We start from the raw sequence: 7,342 nt of genomic DNA on the forward strand, positions 1-7,342 counted from the left end.
TTTTATGTGTATATAATCCTTTTATTATTAATAACAAAATAATAATTTTGTATACTTTGTGCTATATAAAGGTAATAAATAAAATGTATTTTGACTTGCACATATGCCAATAATAATAATAAAACTGATGCATATTAAAATCACCCATTAAGAACTATTTAGTAAAATATATACAAAATTTAAGTTTTTATATTATTGTTAAGTAATAAATTTGAAAACATTCATTGAACATAATCCATGTAAATCAAATAAAAAAATATCAGACACCATACAAAAAATACATTCAATAAATGCCATTAAGTTTGTCTTAATATTGGGTTTGACTCTTTTGTAGAGCTCAGCCTCTTCCATTTACTCTCTCTCTCTCTTTTCAATCCCAATTTATATTGACCTAATTTTTGCAGACGCATGCGGCTTCTTTTAATTGCGGAACCATTCAATTCTCATCATTTTTGCGTGCAATGATCCCAAATCCATAGATATTTTCCATCTTCATCCATAAACTTTGATTTTTTCTGCAAATTTGTATTTTTTTTATTTTATTTTTATTCATAAATCAAAGAGATACAAAATATTTAATTTAGCCACTTTAATTGTGTCTATTGTCATTTTTGTTTCAAATAAAATTAGATTTTTGTCTGGTGGAGTAGAGGAGAATAGATCTGAGATCTTGCACGCAAAAATGATGTCAATTAATGGGTTCTAATTTTTGCAAACGCATGCAGTTTCTTCCAATCGCGGAATCCATTCAATTCTCATCATTTTTGCATGCAATGATCCCAATTCCAAAGACATTTATCGTCTTCTCCTTGTTTCATCTATGGACTATGATTTCTTCTTGCAGATCTGCATTTTTTATTTTATTTTTGTTTATAAATCAAATGAGATGTAAAACTTTCAATCTAGCCGCTTTGTGTTTATTGTCATTTTTGTTTCGAATAAAATTAAATTTTTCGTTGGTGGAGATGGAGGAGAATAGATCTGAGATCTTGCACGCAAAAATGATGTCAATTAGTGGGTTTATGGATCAGAAGCCAAGTCAGAATCCTACTAATTAACTTATAAGGTAGGTTTTTTTTTTCAATATATATATATATAGTGAAGCTCTGGTTTCAGATTATGATGAAATGTCATGTTAGTTGGTGTTAAATTGGATGCTAATTAAAGATGGTTTGTGTCTTCCATCTTTCTAAGTGATGATAAAAAATTTAGTACTTTTTCAGACATAAATTTAGTATTTTTTCAAACATTGCTCCGGTTGAAGTAGGTGTTGGAATTAAGTTTTACAATAATTTAATTAGAATGAGTAAATTTTTGGAGTAATAATGAACTAATGAAGTAAATGAACCTTAGCAGAAATGGTAATTAGTTAGAATATTTAAGAATTATATTTGTTTTGTTGTTTTGATTGATATGAGTTTAGAGAAGTTGTTCTTATAGAGTGATAGTTGAGAAAAGTGTGTTTAATTTGTATCTCACCATATTGTGACAGAGGCAGGGAAAAAAACTTGTGTTTGGGTTACAGAGAGGGATATAGATTCTGTATCCCAGACCTAAACTTTTTAATGAATTTTTATTTTTGAGCATGTTCTTATTTTCATAATATTCCTATTTTTCCTCCAGTAACTTTATCATCAACTATTTCACTCATTCTCCTACACTACATGGTAAATAATTTTATCCAACAGATTAGATTACTTCGATTAGAAAAAGCTAAACCAAAGAATTTCACTTTCATCCAAATGAGGAGAGAGATGTAAAACCATTGTAAGAATAGTAATAAAATTTTAATTCACAATAATTTTGATGACAATGTCAAAAGAATTGTTGTGTAGTTAGTGTTTGATGTTTTAGTGTATATGATAGGGTAAATAAAAATAAAAAACTAATAAAAAATGTATGTCATGTATGTTCTAAGTGTTTTGGTGAATGATATCCAACCCCCTCTAAAATAACATGTAAGTTACCCTTCATTATGTGTCACATTATAATTGGTTCTTATCTTAACCATAGTTGGGTTATTTTATAATTTATTATTCTTAAAATATCAAAGCTCCACTACCGTTAATTGAAGCACATTCCACTCCTCTATTCTTTGTTTATCACTTCATCACCTAGATTTGGTCCTTCTAAGCACCGTCGCGTTCGTGACAAGAAGCGCCAACGTCATCGCCATGCCCTCCCACACAACCTCTCTTTCTAGTATAGCCAGCGCCTCTTTTTGCCGTGGATCACTGCTTACCCACATAATTATTGATTAATTTGGTTATTATATTTTTTTATTAAAAAACATATCTTTATTTAATTACGTGATGGAACATATATTTATATGTAAAATATAATATAATAAAATAAATCTATTCAAAGTATTTAAAAGTATAATTAAAATCATGAATATACAAATATAATAATAAAATTTGTACTCCAAACAAATAAACATATTTTTTTTATCATACATATATTATTTAAAAATAAATATATTATTAAAATTAATAACAGAAATTTAAAATGATAAAATTCAACTTTTTTACCGTATTTTTTATAGTATTTTTATTTTTTAATTTTTAATTTATTAGTATTTTATTATTTAATTAATAATTAAACAAATTATTTTTATGAAAAATTATTTTTTATATTATATTAGAGAAGAGATCAATATAACAGTTTAAAAAATAAATTATATAAATATTTAAGAGATAAATATGAAATACATACCTAAGTAATGTTTAGTTTGGCTATTAAATTTTTTTATTAAAACAAATCTTTATTTAATTACACGATAAAACATATATTCATATGTAAAATATAATATAATAACTCTATCTAGAGTACTTAAAAGTATAATTAAAATAAAAAAAAATATTTTTTATCGTACATAAATTATTTTAAAAAATAATAAATTGTTAAAATTAATAACACAAGTTTAAAATGATAAAATCTAACTTTCTTACAAGTATTTTTTATAGTATTTTTATTCTTTTAATTTTTAATTTATTCGTATTTTATTATTTAATTAATGATTAAATAAATTATCTTCATGATAAATTATTTTTTGTATTATCTTAAAGAAGAGACCAATATAACAGTTTAAAAAATAATGTAAAAATGATTTTTAAATAAAAAATAGATAATATTAAAATTTTTAAATACAAAAGTAAATTAGATAGATAGATATTTAAGAGATAAATATGAAATACATGCCTAAAATAAATAAAACAGACAAAAATAATTTTCCATTTTTTAAGAGTACTCCCATTTTGTCTGTTTTATTTATTTTAGATATGTATTTCATATTTATCTCTTAAATATTTATATAATTTATTTTTTAAACTGTTATATTAGTCTCTTCTCTAATATAATACAAAAAATAATTTTTCATAAAAATAATTTGTTTAATTATTAATTAAATAATAAAATACTAATAAATTAAAAAAATAAAAATACTATAAAAATACGGTAAAAAAGTTAAATTTTATCATTTTAAATTTCTGTTATTAATTTTAATAATATATTTATTTTTTAAATAATATATGTATGATAAAAAAAATATGTTTATTTGTTTGGAGTACAAATTTTATTATTATATTTGTATATTCATAATTTTAATTATACTTTTAAATACTTTGAATAGATTTATTTTATTATATTATATTTTACATATAAATATATGTTCCATCACGTAATTAAATAAAGATATGTTTTTTTTAATAAAAAAATTTAATAACCAAAATTAACCATTAATTATGTGGATAAGCAGTGATCCATGGCAAAAAGAGGCGCTGACTATACTGGGAAGGACAAGTTATGGGCGACGGAATTCAACGACGTGACTAAGAGATTATGCACTAAAGAAAGAGAAGTTGTGTGGGAGGCCAGTAGATGGCGATGACATTGGCGCTTCTTGTCACGAACGTGACGGTGCTTGGAAGGACCGAATTTAGGTGATGAAGTGATGAACAAAATATGGAGGAGTGGAATGTGCTTCAATTAAAGGGAGTGGAGCTTTGATATTTTAAGAATAATAAATTATAAAATAACCCAACTATGGTTAAGATAAGAACTAATTACAATGTGACACATAATGAAGGGTAACTTACATGTTATTTTAGAAGGGTTGGATAGCATTCACCGTATAATTTAGTTTAACATGTTAAATTATTTAACAATTTTCAACTAACAACTTCACATAAAATCTATTATAAAAAAAATTGTCACCAAATTTTATATTCAGACAAACTTAAAACCAAATTGATTTCCTCTCTCCATATCTATTGTCTTACAATAGGTACAAAAGAACTAAATATATTTTTTGCTTTTTTTTATTTTTCGCCCTTACACTGTATACATTCGCACACACTTTATTATGGATTCCTATAGTAATGTTAGAATTTTTTTTATCTTAACTTTTTCTTTGTTGATAATGATAAATTACCTTTGATTTCTTTAAAAATAAAAAGAAAGAAAAAATCGCCACGAAGAAGAAAAGAGTACCAATATTTATATATATCATAAGATTTAGCACAATTTTTTAGTTGTTTAAATATCAAATTTTGGATCTTTAGGAAGATCATTGAATCTATACCTTTGTATATCTATATATATTTTTTGAATAAATAATCATTTTTTACTATGAAGGATTCGAATGTTAACAAAAGTAATCATAAAAAATTGAAACAAAAATTATATCCATGTATAAGATAAGTTTCGTCTAACAAAAATATCAATTATTAAATTTTTATTTATAATTCTATAAATACCTTTCTTTTTTTCTTTCTTTTTCATTTTTCTTCTATAACTACCACTACAAAATTTACTATCCCACCGAATCTGCTCCTCTGCTCTCACTTCTCCCATATAGCTACCGAATAATCCTTGCCTGTTTTCTCCCATGAAACCTTCGGAATCTTCTCATAATCCCACGAGTTAAGCCTCAAAATAGTCCATAAAATTACACTCGAGTCTCAAAATAATCCCTGAAGTTAATTACCTAAATTTATGGTCAAAGTTTCACTTTAGGACTCAGTAGTCCCTGAGACATTTTCCGTTCATCGGAACCTCAAAATGACGTCATTTTGGAAAAGAAATAATAAAGGAAAGAAGAAGCGTTGAGAAAAGTCCCCCCGCCCCCAAAAAAAATTCCCAACCCTTTTCCTTTCCCATTCCCAACTCATCCCCATTCCCTCCCCCAACCCTTTCCCTTTCCATTCTGTTTTCCCAACTTGATGCTCTTTTCCTTCCTTTTCCTCTTTTACTTTCCCAATCTGAGATCCTTCTTTTTTCCCTTCTCCTTCCTAACCTGACGCCCTCCACCTCCCCAATCATACTCTCACACTCACAAAGAGCTCTTGTCAACCCTCGCTGTCACCGTCTCTCGATCTCGTCGGCCTCCGTTTCAGTGCTGCGCCGCTCATCCCCCATCCCAACCTAGTCTCTCACACTCAAACACACAGTACAGAGGCAGAGGCACAAAGCCTCAACCTTCTCTGTCATCGTTGCGCCGCTCGCCAGCCTTCGTCTTGTTGCCACGCCACTCGCCAGCCTCCATCTCCGCTCTATCTCCCTCTGCTTCCCTCTTCTTTCTTCTGGTACGGTTTTTTCTCTCAGCCATGATGATTTTTTTTATTTTTTTAGTTATTCAATCATTGTTCTTTAATGTTCTGGGTGATTGTTGCTGCTGATCCTGTTTCAATATAACAATGATTAATTTTAGTTATTTTCTATTATGTAATTATTACTGTTTTTTTATTGTTGCTATTTTTTGTGCTTGTTGCTGTTTAGGTTGATTGGTCTGTTCTGATTAATGCGGTTTTTTTTGTGATATTTTGTGTTGTTGGTTTTTATTTTTGTGATCTGTTGAAGAAGAAGAAGAAGAAGGGGATTTTTTTTAAATATAAAACGACGACGTTTTCTACGCTTCTTTTTTTCTTTTTTTCTTTCTTCAAAACGACGTCGTTTCAAGGTTCTGATGAACGGAAAATACCTCAGGGACTACTATGAGTTCCGGAGTGCAATCTTGAGGATAAATTTGGATAATTATTAACTTTAAGGATTACTTTGAGGCTCGAGTGCAACTTCAGGGACTACTTTGAGACTTAACTCGGATCCCACTAAAAATCGCCACTCTTTGCCTCCGTCTTCTCAGCTGCCTTAAAAGCAGCAGCCTCCGGCGCCCCTTTCTTCGCAAGCATAGCCCTAATCATCACAATCTTTTTCTTGAGCTGCCTTGCAATCCTCTCCTCCTCTTCCCTCACCTTCGCGGCAGGATCAAGAGCAACGGCATCGCGTTCCCTCTGCTTGAGATCGGAGACCATCTTGCGGCGCTTACCGTTGCGCTGCTCCTAGCGGCATTGCTGGTTGCGCAAGAACTCAGCATGAACTCAGTGTGATCCGCCACAATTCGCTGAACCTGCTTCTCAACATAGTACAAGTCAACACCAGTAGTGTCCACCAAGTCAATCACCGAAACTTGTCCTAATCTTCTAACCTCAGAAACCATCTCGTTCCGGATAACATGTAGCGATCGAAATTAAGAAGGATGAGAAAGGAAGAGAAAAGGAGAAGATATTTACGGAATTATAAAAAAATTAATAATTAGCCATTTTTATCAAACAAAACTTATTTTGTATGGTATAACTTTAGTTTTCAATTTTTTATGGTCAGTTTTGTCAGCGTTCAAATTTTTATAGTCAGAAATAACTATTTACTCTATTTTTTCACATTCTTTCTATTTATTGGACTAGCTAGACATTATACTTGGCTAAACTTAAGCAAAATCGGGCCTAACCAGATTAGATCATTTTCACATCTCCTCACCTCTCTTTTTTCTAAATGTAGTGACTCATCATATAAAATTATTCTGTTAAGATTGGAATCTTTTATGAAATTTACAAGTTTGTTAGAATTATGGCTTTGAATTCTATTAAACAATGGTCAATTTAGCAGTTTGACGTCAATAATGCATTATTTTGTGGCAATTTATCGAAGTGGTATACATGGAGCTGCTACTGAGCCTCTCTTCCAATCTTCCAAATCAATGTTGTCATCTCCACAAATATTTGTATGGATTGCGCCAATCTAATCAAATATGATATGAAAAACTCTCCAATCTTTTTCTTTCTCGTGGGTATCAACAAACTATTTTCGATTATAGTATATTCATTAAGATTATGGGAGAAGTGTGAATCTTGTTAATATATGTTGATGATACTGTGGTTATTGGAAATTCCATTTCTGAGATTACAGCCATTAAGTGGACCTTAGAATCTCCTTTTATGATGCATCTTATTGAAAAGATATTAATTGTGTTTTTCAAGAACACATTTATTTAGTTAAAATAGTTATA

At 29.1% G+C, this 7,342-nt stretch overlaps 1 long non-coding RNA gene across 1 annotated transcript; it reads left to right on the forward strand.

The window, feature by feature from the left end:
• The first annotated feature begins 329 nt into the window (after nt 1-329).
• On the forward strand, nt 330-7,342 carry LOC140176316 (uncharacterized). Its single transcript, XR_011867281.1, has 2 exons — nt 330-1,066; nt 6,943-7,342. It is a non-coding gene; the product is annotated as an uncharacterized lncRNA (long non-coding RNA).

This window comes from Arachis hypogaea, chromosome 11 (assembly GCF_003086295.3).
Source record: "Arachis hypogaea cultivar Tifrunner chromosome 11, arahy.Tifrunner.gnm2.J5K5, whole genome shotgun sequence".
NCBI classification, from domain to species: domain Eukaryota; kingdom Viridiplantae; phylum Streptophyta; class Magnoliopsida; order Fabales; family Fabaceae; genus Arachis; species Arachis hypogaea.